Source organism: Alligator mississippiensis, chromosome 8 (assembly GCF_030867095.1).
Source record: "Alligator mississippiensis isolate rAllMis1 chromosome 8, rAllMis1, whole genome shotgun sequence".
Taxonomy (NCBI): domain Eukaryota; kingdom Metazoa; phylum Chordata; order Crocodylia; family Alligatoridae; genus Alligator; species Alligator mississippiensis.
In genome coordinates this window covers 56,115,803-56,134,741 of record NC_081831.1, presented here as the reverse complement: position 1 = coordinate 56,134,741, position 18,939 = coordinate 56,115,803, and the positions used below count along the sequence as shown (strand labels likewise).

General features: G+C 47.8%; 1 protein-coding gene across 2 annotated transcripts in view; it reads left to right on the top strand.

The window, feature by feature from the left end:
- Nucleotides 1–5,988: 5,988 nt before the first annotated feature.
- ZNF711 (zinc finger protein 711) overlaps nt 5,989–18,939 on the top strand; it is a 50,902-nt gene continuing 37,951 nt past the window's right edge. For both annotated transcript variants that reach the window (XM_014607224.3, XM_006261885.4), the window contains exon 1: nt 5,989–6,198. The gene's annotated coding sequence lies outside the window, so the exon portion shown is untranslated. The remainder of the gene's footprint in view (nt 6,199–18,939) is intronic.

Sequence of the window (18,939 nt, the reverse complement as noted above, 5' to 3'; positions counted from 1 at the left end):
CCTAGCAGATTTAAACAGCCTCAGCCATCTGGTCTCCCAGTTCCTCTCATAAATAAGAAAAAAAGAAGCAATTTCTTCAACAGTTAATACTATCCTTAGACATGACTGCCATAAGAAAAGCAGGGAGAATTCGGTGTCCTCAAATAAATTTTAGTAGTGAAACAGCAATACAAACTTTAATGACCCTAGAAAGCTAGGTACCTGCATTTGCATGAGTCTCACCTCTGACTTTCTCCTCTCATATTTTTAAACAAAAGAGTGATCTGTCCAGTAGCCTGCAATCATAGAATCTGAATGTTTTAAGTGGCTATTGGCCCTCAGCTCTGTCCATCAAGTTCTGGGAAACAGCTGGGATTTTCAGTTGTCACTTGAGAACATACAGGCTGCCTCAGTTTGCCCTAGCATTCATTTGAAGAAGTGGTTGACAATATCAGAAGAGGAGATGTGGAATGACCTTTTCAAAGGAAGAACAAAGAGAAGAAGAGAGGAAGAAACCCTGAAGGTTTAATGAATACCATGCCCCACAGAGTTGGAAAGAAAAAGTAGTAGCCTTAACAGTGACAGAAGGTATCCCACACTGGTGACAGTCATGAGACTATAACAGGGTGAAGGTAGTTTTACACAGAATTACATTTTCTTCTTGAGGGTCCCTCTCTTGCCTGACATTCTAGGGGTTTTTATCCTTTTTTAACTAATGTACCCCTTCTGGTGGTGGCGGCTGGACACAGGGCAGGGGAGAGGTGGAACTCGCGCACAGCCACCACCACAGCCCACTTTCCCACAGCTGGTCACACATGTGGCTCCAGGGGCTGCTGACGGGCCTCGCACCCAGCCAATTTTGTGCTGCCCATCAGCAGCCCACGGACCCGCATGTGTGACCAGTCATGGGAAAACAGTGCGCAGCAGCAACATAGGGCAGTGGGTGGTGGCGGCTGTGTAAGGTGTCGGCTGCCGCGTGCAAGAGCCCCCCCCCGGCTGGCTGGATGGTGCCTGTGCAGCCCAGAGAGAGAAGCCATTGCCCTCATCCCCCTGTTGGCACTGCTCCTAGGAGGTGGCAGTGCAGGGTGTTGGGTGGTTGCGGCAGATGCTTCATGCGAGCCCTCCCACCTCAAGTCTGTCCACAGAGGGGTGCTGTTGCCCTCAGCCTCCCTGCCCTGCTTCTGGGAGTGGGCACAGAAACACACTCCCCTCCCACCCCACCTCCTGTCATTGAGACCCTTTGTGCCTTGCTGCCCTCATGGCTCTGTAGGCAGGGGTGGCTGCGATGCCTCCTTGCCGTGGGCTATTAGCAAAGGGCGGTGGCCTGGCAGCCAATCAGGAGAGCGAGCTGTTGGGGGAGCAGGGAGGTGCCGCAGTGTGCTGCATGGGGCTGGTGGTGCCCCATGCGCCCCTCCCTCTCTGCCAGGTAAGAGGCAATGTGTAGGAACATACTGGGGGGGACATCGCCACTGTGCCCTGGGGCACGCTCCATCCTCGCCCGCCCATGCATATCCCATATGACCTTTCTAAGTACCCCTAGGGTTATGCATACCCCCCGTTGACAACCCCTGTTCTAGGCAGATCAAACACCAATAGCAGGACACCAGCAGCAGGAGTAAGTGCTGCTGCACACAGATATAATATTCAAGAATCAATATTAGGGCATGGCACCAGGCCAGCTGTATTTGAGTTATAGTACTATAAAATGCTCTGACTGTACTTTCTAATAATAGTAATACTTTCTTAAGGATCCCATTCATCAAGAATCTTGTTTCAGTCTTTGCTTCTTTCTTTGTAACCTGCAATGGAGTTCCTTAATTCCTTAGGTCATCTGCATCCCAAGCAGCATGGCAATGAGCAATCCAAGCATACTAGAGGCTGTCATACACAGAATTCCTGTCAAGTGTAAATGCTGCCTTCCAAATGTTACTGTTTTTGTCTAGGGTTGCTTGGGGAAGAGTATTCTGTTGGTTTTTGGTCTAACACATCACTATGTTCCAGTGAAATGACTATGGTATTCTTTATTTATGACCTTTAAACAAACTTGCTTGATTATCTAAATTTTTGAGGCTTTTGCTTCAGGCACTTTGCAGCATTTCCTGTGGCATTTTGTGTTCAGTTTATTCTTGATGTCTCAACACTGCTATTTTGGTACTTGGAATTTCTGTCTTCTCTGTTTTTTTCTGAGCCTCTGGCCAATTCTTGCACAGCATTTTCTTATAATTTCTGTCTCACTCTGTAAACTTGCATGTGGGTCTCATGCTGAATGTTGTGTCACATTGTTGGCAGTAGCCTTGTTGTTGTTACTTATTGTGGCTTTATGTTCATTTTGCTTCTGAGACATCCCTTGATCTTATTCCAGGAGGCAGATGAGTTATTTTTTCAGTAAGAAATAATTAATCAATATATAATTCTGCTTCTTTGAATAGATCACCTTGCAGGATCTCAGTCATCTGCCCAAGTATCTTCAGAGTTTGGGAATTTCCTTTTTTCAGATGTTTTTTCTGTCATTCTGTGCTTATGTTTATCATCTTGTCCTGGATAGATAGGAAGGAGGGAGGGGGAAAGGTTGGAGTTGTAAAAAATTAACTCCAGAAGTAGGAGAGTCCTCCCAGTTTTATTTTAAGGAATTAAAATTCAGAAGTGCGGATCCTGAAAGATTACGTCTTCAGAAAAGGAAAATTATTTTATAATCATTTTTATTTAACTGTAAAATTAAATGAACATTAGCAAAAGGAACTCAGTCCCAAATGTAATTATTTTATAATGGTAAGCTTTTACAAAATTTTAACCATTAGAAATGTTTACTTTAAAACAAATTAAATCAGTTGTTTATGTTCCCTTTATGCATTGGAAGTGGAAACACTGCAACACGAGGGCTGCTGTATACAAAGTTTGTGCACTGATCTACCTAAATCAGTTCCTAAACCAGTTTAGTTAAGTAGGTGTATATAATCTTTTAAAATTAAATCTAATTTAAATCTATTTAAAGATATTTATAAACAAATTAAAGTGTATACACCAAGAGGGTTTTACCACTTTGGTTTCTAAATCTCGTTAGTTCAATCAGAGCACAAAACTTGAAGGCTTGTCTACAGAGAGTTGATCGATATATTTATACCGGTATGGTCTCCTATGTGCACACTGAGAGCAGTTGCTTTGTGATTTAATTTAAAACCCTGCCCAACTAATAAATTAAGGCAAGAAGACACTTTTACACAGGAACAAGAATGTTGGCATGGTGGTTATACTCACATACTTTTATTGATTTAAATCTGCCCTTTTCAGTTATCACAATAAAACCCTTTCCATTTTCTGGAAAGTAAACATATTTTTCTTTTTTTTTAACCAGAGAAGCAATGTGTCTTGAAACCCATTATCAAGTTGTACAATTTTTTAAACAGACATTTCTTGATTAAAAATAACAATTTCAGAATCCCCCAAATTCCCCAAAAAACAGCTTATTTTATGTACACATGTAACAAACTTCCTGTAATGATTAGTCTCCAGGGTCAACAAAAATATTTATGCCCTGTTTTTTCCTAAAGGTAGCTTATTAATTCCTTAGAACAGAGGTCAGCAACCCCCGGCACACGTGCTGAGCATGGCACGCAAAGCCATTTTGCTTGGCACACCACCTCCAGCCTCCAAGCAGCTGCTGCCAGCCACGGAGCCCAGGCTGCTCCCAGCAGGCAGCTGGGAGGCAGCAAGCCCTGCTGCAGGCAGACTGGGCTCCGTGGGCTGACTGCAGCCAGGAGGCTGCAAACAGCTGCTTTGGGCTCCAGCATGCCAGCGCTCCGGCACATTCTAAGGTAGACATTGTGGTTTTTTTGGCACTCTGGCCAAAAAAAGTTGCCTATACCTGCCTTAGAACATAGGTTGGCAACCCCTGCCCCCAGCAACCTGGAGCTTGTGACCTGACCCCTGTGGCACACTTAAATTTCTGCCCCCCAACCCACAGCAAGATAACTAGCCTCTCTGCAGCAAGAGGAAGCAGGTGAACACAGCCAGAGAGTGCTGCAGAGGAGGATGCTGTGGAGGGAATGGTCAGCTCAGTGCAGCTCCATGCCACCTGATCCCACATGCTACCCCAGGCTGGGTCCGCCCTTACAGGCAGAATCTTACCTGTGGGCCATAGGTTGTCATCCTCTGCCCTAGAAGAGTAGAGCCCTAAGACCCTTGGCTAATCTTCAAAAGTTCAAAACTTTTATCAATAGTTCTAGTTACACATAGATGCTTGGGTTCACATATGCACCAAATAGTTCAAAGAGCATGTGTGCCAAGAGGGATCTGGGAGTTTATGGTGGATCACGGGCTCAACATGCATCAACCGTGTTGTGGAGTTACAAGGCAAGGAAATGTCATTTTGGGTTGCATTAACCAAAGCCTTGTATGGAAGATATTGGACTTGTATACACCACACTACTTAATGCTGGTTTGATCCGAGCTGGAATATTTTAAGAATGTAGAGCAGTGATTCTCAACCAGGGTGCCTCCAGATCTTTTGAATGGAGATAGGTAAGGTGTGAGGAGATAAACAGATTCAGGCTTGTCCCCCCACCCCTACTGACCAGCCCCTCTTGGAGGTGTAAGCACTGTAATATATGAACTGTTTTTTGAAATGAGGTGGCACTCAATTCACAGAAATTAGAGGGGTGTCTTGAATCCCAAAAGATTGAGAACAACTGCTGTAGAGAACTGGAAAGAATCCAGAGGTGACTGACAGAGATGATACAAAAGGTTAAAGCAGCTATGTTTGCAGAACAAAAATAAGGGGAGATATGATGGCAGTCTTAACATATTTGAAAGACTGCCATGGAGAGAGAAGACAAGACTTGAGGCAATGGGTTTGACTACAGCCTACAGCAAAACAATTTTAGATTGAATATGGGGGACCTTTCCCAACTGTCAGAACAAAGAAGGATCTTCTTCAGATGTTTTCAAGAAGCTTGCTAGGCATGTGTCTAGGATGGTTTAGAAACAGCAAGCCTTGCATATATCTGGGGGGTGGGTTATGTGACCTCAGAAATCTCTTACAACTTTGTAATTCTATGATTGATTCAAAGTCAGAATACCCAAACAGCTTGGCTTGCTTACTTTGTCAAGTAATACGGAAAAATCATTTAAAAAAGAAAACAAAATCAAACAGTAACTTTGTAATTAGATTGCTCACCTCATGCATACTGTAAAACTGTGGATTTACACCCAACTTGCAGTCACATAACCTTAATTATGCCAAGTGGGATGGCAGTAAGAACTAGGAATAGTACCGTATTTTCCCCCCAAAAGGACACCTGAGCAGGACTGCCTGCCCACTCGGCCATAAGGAGTTATTGTTGCTAGATGACAGCCGGCCCTGGCAACGGACATGTTGCTGTTTGTGCTTGTTTCCATTTGCAGTCACAATGAAGCTAACAACTAGCCTGAAGTGGAGAAAGATGATTTTGTTTCATAGAAGTTTTTATTTCAAACGTTGTTCAGATTGGGAAGGAAATGGCAGAAAGCTGGAACTGCACGAGGAAACGTTCTCTCCCAGTCTGCAGCTCTGTGGAGGTCTGGGAGGCACTCGAGCAGGCAGGCTACCACATAACTGGGCAAATATCTTGGCAAGAAACCAGGCAGGTTTTGAAACGCACCTGGCAGGAGCTCCTGTGTGTCCAGGTAGCTCTGTACCGATTCAAACTCTGTAGTTCCACTGAGGATGCAGTGCTTGGTGCCCGGAACCTTCCTACCAGCACCAGCGCTACTAGCATTGCCTAGGGTCCCGCACCCCCTTGGACAAACGAGCCCTCTTCCTTGATGTGCTGCTCTGCTTTCAGCCGCTAAATCTCCTACTCCTCCCGCCCAGAGCTGCAACGCGAGCTGCGCGCGCTCGCTGCCCACTTTTAAGCTTTGCTCCCCCCCTCCCCCTTAGCTGAGGGCAGAGTAAGGGCAGCGGCTTCAGCAGCCCCTGGCGCGCATGCGTGCAGCTCCGAGGCACGCTCCAGAGCCAAGTGACGTGTGGCCGCCGCGGCAGGGCTGGGCGCGAGGCGGGGGGGGAGGGGGAGAAGGCCGCGCGCGCTCGCGCCCCGTTTCCTAGCCCAGCCCGCCCGGGATTGGTGCAGGCCCGGACCTGGCGGCCCCGAATGCAAGGCCCCAGCGGCGGCAGCTGCGGCGGCGGAGTGCTGCGGGCTGCCCCCCACCCGGACCCCGGCCCGCACGGCGCACGGAGCCGCACAGGTGAGCGCAGCGGCCGGGTGGGGGACAATACAGGCGGGTAGGCCTCGCGCAGGCCGCGCCCGGGACCTGGCCGCTTGGCTGCTGCCCGCGGGCTCGGGCGCCCCCCTCCTGCGCCGCCCGGGCGAGCGGGGCTCGGCCGCCGCCGCCTCTTTCTCCGCGGAGCGGCGCGCGCGGCCTCCGCGGCCGGTCCCTGCCGCCGAGCGGCCTTGCGGGCGGCGAGAAAATGGCGGAAAACAAAATGGCGGCTGCCGGGCCAGGCAGTGCCAAGGCCTCCCGGCGCCTCCTCCCTCCCCGCCCGCACTCCGCGGGCCCTGACGCGACGCGCGCAGCGCGGGGGGGGGCTGGGCTCGGGCCTGGTGGGCGGCTTGGGCAGGAGGCGGAAGGGCCCGCGGCTGCACCCGGCACGGGGCCTTTCGCGCACGGCCCGAGTGCGGGGACGCGCCGAGCGGGGACTGCGGCTGCAGCTTTTATTGTTCGCTTGTGACTGGCCCCGCGCGCGACCGCCCCGCCGTGCGCATGCGCGCGCTCCGCCGCGCCCCTCTGCGTGCGCGGCTCGCGGCCTGGCTGCGCGCTCGCGCCGGCGGTCACGTGTCCCGGGGCAGCCTCTTGCCCGGCGAGAGGGGGAGGCTGCGGGGCCTTGCGCGCGCGGGGCGGCGCGTGCTGGGTTGTTTTCCTGCTTCTGCGCGGCGCCGGCTGCAGGGTCTGGGCCCCGTCAGGCTCGTGAAAGCCTCTCCCTGCCCTGCTGGGCCCCGTTCTCGTTCACACGCAGGCCCGGGGTGCTTCTAGGACGGGGTTCGGCTGCAAATTCCCTTCATGAGGTTCTCACAGGGCTGCAGGTAGACCCCTCAGTGGCGCGGGGCATTTGATTCCAGGTAGCAGCTTTTTAGAGGCGGAGGGGAAAGAGCCACGGCTTCTTTTACTTCAGCATTGAAGCAAAAAATGCTGTGTATTAGATAATTTAGGCACAGGCATTGCAAGATTGTGAGTGCCTTTATACCAGTGGCTTACCCATTGAATGTGGTGGAACTGCTTATGTAGACAAATCTACAGACATACTTTCCTGGCAGGACCAGGCCCCTTCTATGTATAGAGCAAAATATATTGACAGTTTTACCCAAGGTGTGTTTTGGTGTAGTGCTGATGTTTCCGTAAGTTACCACCCCGCTATTCAGATGAGAGAAATTGCTTCCTGTAAAACACGGCGTCATTATAAATACCGTAACAGCCCCCCAAAACCAGTGTAGATATTTGGAGCCCCATTGTGCTTGTACAAGCAGGTAGGAAGATGTGTTCTAGAAAAAAGGCAGGGAGGGTTCTTTGGGTTTTCGGGGCATTGAAGACTATCTTGTGTTTACATGTAAGCTTCTTGCCACTTGGAAAATTTGTCAGGAGAAGATGAAAGAAAATGTTCCTTAATTAACAAAAGTAAAAATACTAAGTCTTAGGTAGGAAGCAATGCCATTGGAGGTGGGCAGCCCTTTTCAATTTCAGTTATAGTTTTAGTGAAAACTTAAAGCACTTAGCAGGTATGTGAGCAGCAATATATACTTTCAGGCAGTTATAAGCTATGTGTGATCCCCAGATTTTCCTACTCTTTCCACACTGCATATCTGTAGACTTCATTGCAAGATCTCAGTCAGGGCCTGAGCCCTTTTTGAGAGAGAGGCCTGGGACAAATAATTGTAAAGCCTCTCTGTAGATCTGTTCAAGATTTGAAAATTGCCAGCAGCAGGATTTTTAAATTACAGCCTTTACCACAAGCCAGTTAAGAGGCTAGTAACTCTCTTTTCCTAAGAAAGCAAAACAGCTTGTAATTTAAAAAAGGTGGGCAGGGGTGGGCTTTAGAGTACAACTGAATATAATAACATGAGCTTGGCCTGTGTGGATCTCCTTATTTTCTAGACTTTCCTGGCAGTGGGTTCCAAAGTAACTCTTTTAACAAGACAAGTATTCTAGAACTGTTAAAAAAGAGAAATAATGGATAGTAGAGAACTGCTGAGCTATGAAGCAAACTCGATTTATTTGCTTCTGTGCACTGTCTTTCCAATTAACATTTTGTTTAAATGAGAGAATAATTTTGACAGGCATAATTGTTTAATAAAGGGGGGTGGGAGATTCAGTTAAGGTTTCTGGTTATAGGTTTGTACTACTTCATCTTTTGTTTCTGAAGACAGTTTTGTATAATTTGATTGAACTACCTCCTCTGTCTCTTTTTTATAGATGTTTACCTTGTATTCACCACCACCAGAAAAAAATCTAATGAGCCATCATTAACATACTACACACGTCTGGGGATGAGGCAGTCCAGGGCATATGCTGCATGTATTCTCCTGTATGCTTATTCTGATCTGAATCAGGCCCACAGATTGGCCCCATGCACTGAAATGTGCAGAGCCAGTCCAGCAGGGGTGCCTCATACAGTGCATGCCCCATGCTGGCTTCATGCACAAACTCCAAACTAATGTCAGTACATGCAGCATGCAGGGCTGGTACACAGTGTGCATGGCATGAGCTGCCTGCACTGAACTAGTCCTGTGTTTGACAACCCTGAACTAATGTGTTTGTGTATGTGAGATAGATATAGGTATACATGTCAAGCCACTGTTTATTAAAGGGACACATTTATACTATTTAAAGAACTGCATTTGTTCTGTTGACAACATTGTTCCCTGGCCACAACTCTGTTTGGGGTCATCCATGCTACAGATTTTTAAGAAATCCCTGGTTTGGTTGAATTTGAAAAAGAGAACAAAAGATGAAGTAGCACAAACCTATAACCAGAAAATACTTGACTTCAAACCAACACAGCTAACCATACGTCTCTGCTCACGGTTGGTACCACACTTGTAATGGACTGCAGTCAGTCTACACAAGAAACTTACTCACTCTGTTCATGTCCTTTCACAGCAACTGATGACATCGGCTTCAAACCACAAAAGCTTGTATTATACACATATACAATATCTGCTTTGGTTAGTCTGTAAGGTGCAAATCTACCCTGTCTTCTATTTGTAAATGTAAATAGACTTCAAGGATCACTTTCTTTTGAGGTTATGAGGACCTTAGGCAAAGCCTCAGCAATACCATGTATGGAATTGCTCCAGTTTCAACTATTAGTTGTTAGCCTTTTGGTGTACCTGCAGCAGCAGATAAGCCTAGGATAGATAGGGAAAGCTAAAAATTGTTCCTGCTATATGCTTATTAGTATAGTTCATATTTTGTATGTGTTTAGGATTTGTGCTACTACACGTATGTGGGTGGTTGGCCGTCAGTTGCAAGAATTAGTGGAAAATTCTAGAATAGGTATGGCCTATATACTCTCAGCTGCCTTTTAATTAAGTGGGAATTGAGTATACACTGTGTGATTGGTCCCTACGTGGTGCTGGGTGCATCTACATGAGAGGCTCCCATGGCAAAGTAGATTAATTCTACTGTGCATTACCGCAGCATGAAGAAACCGTGCTATGTGCAGTAGAATTAGTCTACTGCACATTAGCGTCTCTTAAAAAGCATGCACTGGTGCCAGTGCACACTAATGCAGATTACAGCGCTTTAAAATAGTACCTGTTTAATAAACACGTAGATGTGCCCACCCTTTCCCATTTTTTAATCTTGCTATTTGGAAAAGTAATCTGTCCTTGCCAAAATTTTGATTTTTGTTTGTTTGTTTGTTTAAATAAATTTGAAAGATAAGGCAGCAGACTTGTGTTGTGTAGAATTTTCTCAGTACTAAAAATGCATAATTTACTTAGATAAATAAATCCAGTTAATCATACAATCATAAAATTTAGGGTTGGAAGGAATCTTAGGAGGTCACCAGTCTTCTAGTCCAACTCCCTGCACAAAGCAGGACCACCCCAGCCAGGTCATCCCAACCAAGGCTTTGTCTAGTCAGGTTTTAAAAGCCTCTAAGGATGGTGATTCCACAACCTCTCTGGGTAGCTGTCCCAGTGTTTTATTACCCTCCTAGTGATAGAGTTTTTCCAAACATCTAACCCAAACTTCCCTTGCTGCAACTTGAGACCATTGCTCCTTGTTTGGTCAGCTGCCACCACTGAGAACAGCTAGCTCCATCCTCTTTGGAACCACCCTTCAGATAGATGAAGGCTGCTATTAAATCCCCCCTCAGTCTTCTCTTTTCCAGGCTCAGTAAGTCCAGCTCCCTCAGCCTCTCCTTAGGAGTCATGTGCCCCAGCCCCCTAACCATTTTTGTGGCTGTGCACTAGACTCTCTTCAATTTATCCAGATCCTTTTGGTAGGTGGGGCCCAAAACTGGTCACAGTGCTCTAGATGTGGCCTCACCAGTGCAAAATAGAGAGGAATAATCACTTCCTTTGATTTGCTGAAAACACTCCTACTAATGCAGCCTCATATGCTGTTAGCCTTCTTTGCAATCAGGGCACACTGCTGGCTCGTATTCAGGTTATTGTCTGCTGTAACCGCCAGGTCCTTTTCTGCAGATCTTTTATTTAGCCAGCCAGTTCCCAACCTGTTCCAGTACATGGGATTGTTCCATCCTAAGTGCAGGCCTTTGCACTTGCCATTATTTAACCTCATGAGGTTTCTTTTGGTCCAGTCCTCCAATTGTCTGTCTAGGTCTTTCTGACAAATTTGACAAGTTTTTATATTTGCTTTTTGGCAAGTTGCATATTTAAAAAAGCAAAAAATATCACAAACCAGCCTCTCTATAATCTAGCATCATCCTTTACGTAAAATAGTGTAGGAATTACTCATATAAAATATTTTAGAGGCTAAGGACTGAGTTGGAAATTGTTTCTGGGTTATTAATTGTGAAATTACTATTTTAAACTGGCTTAAACCTGGTTTTCTTATAGGTATACTCTTTGGTAGCAGTCATAAGAAGTTTGTATGGCTATAGGAATAATTTGAGAATACCTGAGCACTACGTTTGTAATCAGAAAAGTAGGTGGTTTGAAGATTTCATAGAATTCATAGACATTAGGGCTGGAAGGGACCTCGGAAGATCGAGTCCAGCCCCCTGCCCAAGGGGCAGGAAGTCAGCTGGGGTCATAGGATTCCAGCAAGATAAGCATCCAAATTTCTCTTGAAGGTGTTCAATGTAGCTGCTTGAACCACCGCCGATGGCAGGCTATTCCAGACCTTGGGGGCTCAGACAGTAAAGAAATTCTTCCTTATGTCCAGCCTGAAACAGTCTTGCAGTAGTTTATAACTGTTCAACCTTGTCATTTCTTGGGGCGCTCTGGTGAACAAACGTTCCCCCAGATACTGGTGGTCACCTCTGATAAACTTGTAGGTGGCCGTCAGATCACCCCTGAGCCTGCACTTTTCCAGGCTAAAGAGCCCTATAGCTCTCAGCCTGTCATCGTAAAGTCTGTTTTCCTGACCTCTGATCATGCGCGTGGCTCTTCTCTGGACTCTCTCAAGCTTCTCCACATCCCTTTTGAATTGTGGAGCCCAAAACTGGATGCAGTACTCCAGCTGCGGCCTGACCAAGGCCGAGTACAAGGGGAGAATGACATCCTGGGATTTGCTTGAGAAGCATCTATGGATGCAAGCCAGCGTTTTGCTCACTTTACTAGCTGCAGCATCGCATTGAAAGCTCATGTTCATCTTGTGGTCAGTGATGACCCCCAAGTCTCTTTCTTCCATAGTGCTAGCCAGCATAGCACTGCCGAGCCTATAAGGATGCTGCAGGTTTTTCCTCCCAAGGTGGAGAACCTTGCATTTTTCAGTGTTAAACACCATCAGGTTCTCCTTCGCCTATTTGCTGAGCCTGTCCAGTCAGCCTGGATCACCCTCCTGTCTTCAGGTGTGGGTGCTTTGCCCCAGACTTTGGTGTCATGGGCGAAGTTGTCCAGTCCGCTTCTGACTCCAATGTCCACATCATTAGTGAAGATGTTGAACAATACAGGCCCAAGGACAGAGCCATGGGGGACCCCACTGGTCGCAGGGCAACATGACGATTGACTTCCATCAATTACCACCCTCTGGCTCCAACCACGGAGCCAATTTCCCAGCCAGCGGATCGTGGTGGACCCAAGGCCACAGCTGGCCAGTTTCGCCAAGAGGTGATCATGGGATACCAGATCGAAGGCTTTTTTGAAGTCAAGATATATGACATCAGTCTCTTCTCCCTTGTCCTTGTGATATGTCACCTACATTTAGTTTCTGTTTTGAATAGTTTCTGATTCAGGTAGTAATGAATCTATGGATTAGAACTGACACTGAAATCAGGACAAACTCATGAGTGGAAATTGTGGAATTAGATCCTTAAACGTTTACTTTTTCCACTGTTTCTGAGTAGCTGTTTATAGTATTACTGTGCCTATCAAAATACTTATTTCTTTCTAGTACGGAAGGATGCAAAACTTCCATTTGAAATTGGGCACCCCAGCTCTACAAAGAATAAACTTTCTTTGCTTTTGAGACATTTATATACTAAATCAGGGTTGTCTAGCTTCTGAGCTGCCAGGGTCACACCCCACTAGCCACATCAGTGGGGCAGGCTGGACAGGCCACACCAGTGTGAGCCATGGTTCTGGCCCCCTTCCCAGTCACACATGACAGGACTTTTCCCCTCTTCCTCCCCTTGCTGCACAGGGGCACCCTCTAGATACTGTGGGTTGCACCACACCACATCCTTCTCTGGGGTGATCATAGGAATTAGAAGCCGGAGGAGGGAGGGGAAGGTTGGAGACTGACTGCTACTGCGGCAGCTGGCTAGGAGCACCGGTGCTATAAATTAAAGGATAACATGAAACAAGTGTATTTGTACAAATGTTAGGAGAGAAGGGATAGAAAGGATAACGGGGAGATTAAGAAGGTGATGTGGTAGTACGTTTTCTTCAAATGCCCTTTATGTATTCCTTCTTGTGGGACTGGTGCCCCCCGATCAGTTGATCAGTAGAATTTTCAGGAAGGCGATGGCTGTTTTCCTTGCCACCCTCACGGGGAGATTCCAAGTGTACAGAAGGGGTTGTAGTCTCAGTTCTTTCATCAGTGAAGCTAGGGACAGAAATCCCAGTTTAAGTGATCCAAAACTGGTTTAAACCTGTAACAGAAAAGAAGTTCAGTACACATAAACCACTTTAAAAATGGCCAGAATCAGTTTAAAATAAACCTGGTTGAATGTAGTACCAGACTTAACTGATTTAAGTCAAACCAGTTTATGGAACTTCTGTCCTAGATCCCTTCCCAATTCAAGTTAACTCAGTCTCCCAGCATCCCAGAAGGCTTTGCAGCCCTGGACTGTGCTGTCTGCTTTAGAGGAGCAGGGCTGGCCCCTCCCCTAGCTATCACAGAGCTAATGCACTAAAGCAGGCTTGTCCAACATACGGACACGGGCCGCCATGCGGCCCGCCAAGGCATTTTCTGTGGCCTGCGGTGCTGCAATGGGAAACGAAAGTAAACCCGGTTTACTTTCATAGATTCATAAATTGTAGAGTCGGAAAGGACCACAGTGGATCATCGTGTCTGACCCCCTGCCCCTGGCAGGAAAGAGGACTGAGGTCAGATAACCCCAGCCAGGTGACTATCTAGCCTCCTCTTGAAGACCTCCAAGCTAGGTGATAGCACCACCTCTCTTGGAAGCCCATTCCAGATCCTGGCCACCGTTACTGTGAAAAATTTCTTTCTAATATCTAACCTAAATCCACTGTCAGCTAGTTTACACCTGTTATTCCTAGTCACTCCCTGGGGCGCCTTAGTAAACAGCGCTTCCCCTATTCTCTGTTGACCTCCCCTAATAAATTTATAGGTGGCCACAGGATCTCCCCTCAGCCGTCTCTTGTGAAGGCTGAAAAGATTCAGCTCTCTCAACCTTACGAAGGTCTATCACGAAGGTCAGTCATGCGAGTGGCCCTCCTCTGGACCCTCTCGAGATTCCCTGCGTCCCTCTTGAAGTGCGGTGCCCAAAACTGGACACAGTACTCCAACTGCGGCCTGACCAGAGCCGCATAGAGAGGGAGCATCACCTCCTTTGATCTATTAGTCATGCACCTGCTAATGCACGACAAGGTGCGATTGGCTTTGTTGATGGCCTTGTTACACTGCCGGCTCATGTTCATCTTGGAGTCAGTTATGACTCCAAGATCCCTCTCTGCTTCCGAGCTGCTGAGAAGGACACACCCCAACCTATAGGTGTGCTGGGGGTTCCTCCTTTCCAGGTGGAGTACCTTACATTTATCTTGATTAAATTGCATCCTATTTCTCTCTGCCCATTGATCCAACCTGTCCAGGTCAGCCTGAATCTGCTCCCTGCCCTCCAGTGTACTAACTTTGCCCCATTACTTGGTATCATCAGCGAACTTGGAGAGGGTGCTCTCTGTGCCCTCGTTCAAATTGCTGATGAAGATAATAATATCGGTCCGAAGACCAAACCCTGCGGGACCCCACTGCCCACCTCCCTCCAGGCCGAGAAGGAACCATCCACCACCACTGTCTCGGTGTGGTCCCTAAGCCAGTTGGCCACCCACCTGACCGTGTAGGTGTCCACTCCACAGTCTGCTAGCTTCCCAATGAGGATAGGGTGCAAAACTGTGTTGAAAGCCTTCCTAAAGTCCAGGAAGATGACATCAGCCTCGGCTCCCACATCCAGGCAGTGTGTGACCTGGTCATAGAAGGCTACAAGGTTTGTCAGGCAGGATCTACCTGTGACAAACCCGTGCTGGTTTCCCCTCGGCATCATTTCCCCTGCTGGGCCTGCACAAATGTATTCTTTGATTATTTTCTCTAGCATTTTCCCAGGAATAGAGGTAAGACTGACTGGTCTAAAGTTACCCAGTTCATCCCTTCTCCCTCTCTTGAAAATGAACACCACATTGGCCCTTCTCCAGTCCTCAGGGACCTGGCCGGAGCACCACGAGTGCTTGAACAGCTGTGCCAGCGGCTCAGCTATGACACTGGCCAATTCTTTCAGCAGACGTGGATGGAGGTCATCCGGCCCTGCTGACTTGTACCCATCCAGCTCCTCCAGGAGCTCCTTAACTATTTCAGAACTAACCGTAGGCAGACTGGTGCTATGTGGACGTCTGTCAGTGATGGAGGTAGGGGAATTGGCTTGGTTGGTACATCGAAATACTGAAGCGAAGAACTCATTGAAGAGCTCTGCTTTTTTCCCTGCGTCAACCACCAGCTGTCCTGATTTGTCCTTCAGGGGCCCTATGTTGCTCTGAGCTTTCCTATTGCCCGCTATATACCTGAAGAAGGACTTTTTATTTTTTCATTCCCACCCCTTGTCCCTCCCCCAGCCCCTCAGCAGCTTCCTAATGGCTGCTGAAGGGCTAGGGAAGGGACAGGGTTCCCACACGCACCGTGTCAGTTTGATGTTGCCAATATGGTGCGTGTGAGAAGAGGAGTAGCCATGTGCCGCTCGGGACAGGACGAGACTGGCCGGAGCGGCAGGGGCTCAGCTGCACTTTCCCCTTACCTGCGCCAGTCCGTCCCGAGTGGCACACGACTCTGCCGCTGCCTCTGCTGGCTGGTGCCAACCTGGGCAGGTCTGTCCCATCCGGGGCAGCATGCAGCTGAAGCCAGATTCCCACGTGCTGCTGGGGACGGGAGGAGCCTGACTGGGTCAGCACCGGCCAGCAAAAGTGGCATTGGAGCCGTGTGCCACTCGGGACTGACCAGCACGGGCAGGGGGAAAATGCAGCTGAACCCCTGCCACTCCAGCAGGGCTCGTCCCGTTCCAAGCAGCACACGGCTCCACCGCCACTTCTGCTGGCTGGTGAAAACCTGGCCGGGCTCCTTCCATCCCACGAGGACCAGCCTGGCCCACACTGGGCATTGACACAGAGCTCCGCGACCGAGGGAGCCAGAGCCGGGACTGGCACTGGCAACAGGGCCTGGCGGAGTGAGGCAGATCAGCAGCGGGTCAAAGTGGGGACAAGTACAGACAGGTCCTTCCCCAGGAGAAGCTGTGCTTAGCCCACTTTACTGTGCTTGGGAGCCGAGTAGGGCCCGGAGCCGCGTGGGGCAGTGCGGCTGGGCCGGGGGAGCGGGGGTCCTGCAGGAGGGAGGGGACGGGAGTGCCCGGGTGCAACCCACAGGCGCTCACCTTGGAGAAGCTCCGCACCCGGCACCATGCACAGCTCATCTCCAGAAAAGTGCTGAGCCAGAGCCTCCCCCTGCCAACACCCGGCCGCACCCAGGAGGACCAGCCCAGCCAACACCGGGCACTGACACAGAGCTCCGTGACTGTGGGCGCTGGGACCAGGACTGGGCCTGCCCGCAGGGCCTGGTGGGGCGGCAGCAGGTGGAAGCGAGTCCTTCCGCAGGAGAAGCGGTACACATCCCGCTGTTCTGTGCTTGGGAGCCGAGCAGGGCCGGAGCTGCGCAGGGCAGTGCTTCCCACCACCCAGCTCTTCTGTGAAGTTCCCACACTTGAATACAACGTGGTACGGGTTCATATGCCTTTGAAGCTTCTTGTCACCACCAAGATCGTATTTGACATTTACCATAAAACTTGTGCACCTCTTCAGATGGAATATATACCCCTCAGAAGTGTTTGGTATTATTTATATACTGGCCAATTTATAAGACATCCTTTAATAATTTGAATTGCAACAGGCAAACTTACCTTTTGAGTTTACCAAAGCTACCCAAACAACACTGCACAATTGCTGAACCAAATTTAGTTTTGATTTTAACCATACTTTAAATGCAGAGGTTCTAAGTTCAGGGAAGCCTTGACCCATTGTTTTAGGGGAAACAAAAACCTGCAAGTTAATTAATGCAGCTTCTCACACATCCCGCTGTATTGGTACTGGCAATAGCATCTCAATCCAAACAAGATTTTCTTTATAGCCTTAAAAACCACTTGTCAGTTGGCTTGCTAAAAAACACACACATTACCTTTTAATAAATGCCATTTTGCTACACAAATGGAATTTGTAACTCAAAACTTTTATTTGAATTGCTGTCCTTTGTTTCAAAAATTAAGACAATCTTCCAGTTCAAGCTGGAGAAAAGTGTTCTCTTCTGGGATCCACAGCCAAATTCATTTTTTTTGTAGATAAAAATCAACCATTTGTATCGCATCTTGATGATATCCATATATGTTTCAACTTTTGACAACTTAACCAAACAACACAAAACAAACAAACACATTTTTCTAATAATAAAGCCATCACTTAGTTGAGGAAGAGCTGTTGGTGGTAACAAGGCCTTGTGCTCTTATCAGTCACCTTTGCTACTGGATTGAATTTTACCCTATAGCTGCTATGAAAAAAAAAGCACGCACACAAAACTCCTTGGAGTAAAATCATATTTACAATACTAACATGTACAGTGGCAATGTACACATTTTTTTGATATTTCTATATACATATTAAATAACAAGAATTATCTATATTTATTTTATTCTTTCAAAGGCCCATTTTGGCAATTCAAATGGGAACCTTTACAATTTTTTTTTTTTTTTTTTAAATGTGAGTTCATGGGATGCCAATACCCTTGTTACAATTTTAACCACATTGCCATTTTAAAAAGGAGTTTTGTTTTGTTTTTTCCTTCAGGGGGACAATTTCTCCCTCAGAATTTTCACTTAAAAAGCTTTTTCCACATTCATATTGCTGAGACAGTTGCAGGGATTGGGAGGTCCTGAAGGCTGAGCTGACTGACTGACATGGGTCTGGCTCTGGCCCTCCTGCCTGCTCTTGCACCCAAATGAGCTCCATCAACCTCTGCTCTGCGTTGCTCTCTGACTTCCCACATTCATTTGTTGACTCATTCCTCTCCTCTGCTGTTGTCTTTTGTATAACGCCCATCTGCAAAGCTTCAACACACATCTGACGCTGAGGATCTTTCAGCTGCTTCACCTGTTTCTCTGTATCACCTTTCAGCTCCTCTACATACTGCTGCAGTCTTACAGGCTGCAGAAGAATGGACACTAGGGCTGTGTGAAATTTTACTGCCTGTTTTGTTTCGATGCTGTTTTGACCCATTTTGACCTTGAAACAGCGAAGTCAAAACAAAACAGGCAGCATTTAAACATCATGGAAACAAAGCAGGGCAGGTCGAAACATTTCAAAAAATTCGAAACATTTTGAATTTCGACCACGAAGCTGGGGCTTCTTTTCAATGCCTTGCCTGCAGGGAAAGAGAAAGTAAAGTAAAGAGGGGGCGGGGGGTGGAGGAGTGCTCTTATTATTGACTGTGTAGCTGGCCAGTGACTGTCACCCTTCTCTGAGGTCCCTTCCAACCCCAGTGCTCTGGGGGAGGGATGGAAAAACTGCATAAAAGCCATCCTTTTTTGAACTGCCCTGTTTTATGCTTTGGGGTCACTTGCTGAACTGTCTGTTCTAGCAGCTCACCGTCAGACCACTATGGCTAGGAGCCCTGATTTTCTAGAGGATTCCCTGCTTGCTACCCTAGCTACAGGGATTTCAGTATACTTTTTTCTTCTAGGCGCTTTTAGCGGGGAATGGGAACAGGGTCTCTCCCATTCCCCACTGGTCCCCCCCAGGTAAATTCACAGATGTCCATCAGGTCCCCTCTCAGCCTTCTCTTGTGAAGGCTGAACAGGATCAGGTCCCTTAGCCTCTCCTCATAGGGCCTGCCCTGCTGCCCTCTGACCATGCGAGTGGCCCTCCTCTGGACCCTCTCTCCATGTTGTCCACATCCCTCCTGAAGTCTGGCGCCCAAAACTGGACACAGTACTCCAGCTGGGGCCTGACCAAGGTCACATAGAGAGGGAGGATCACCTCCTTGGACCTGCTCGTGATGGATCTGTGGATGCACGACAAAGTGCGGTTAACC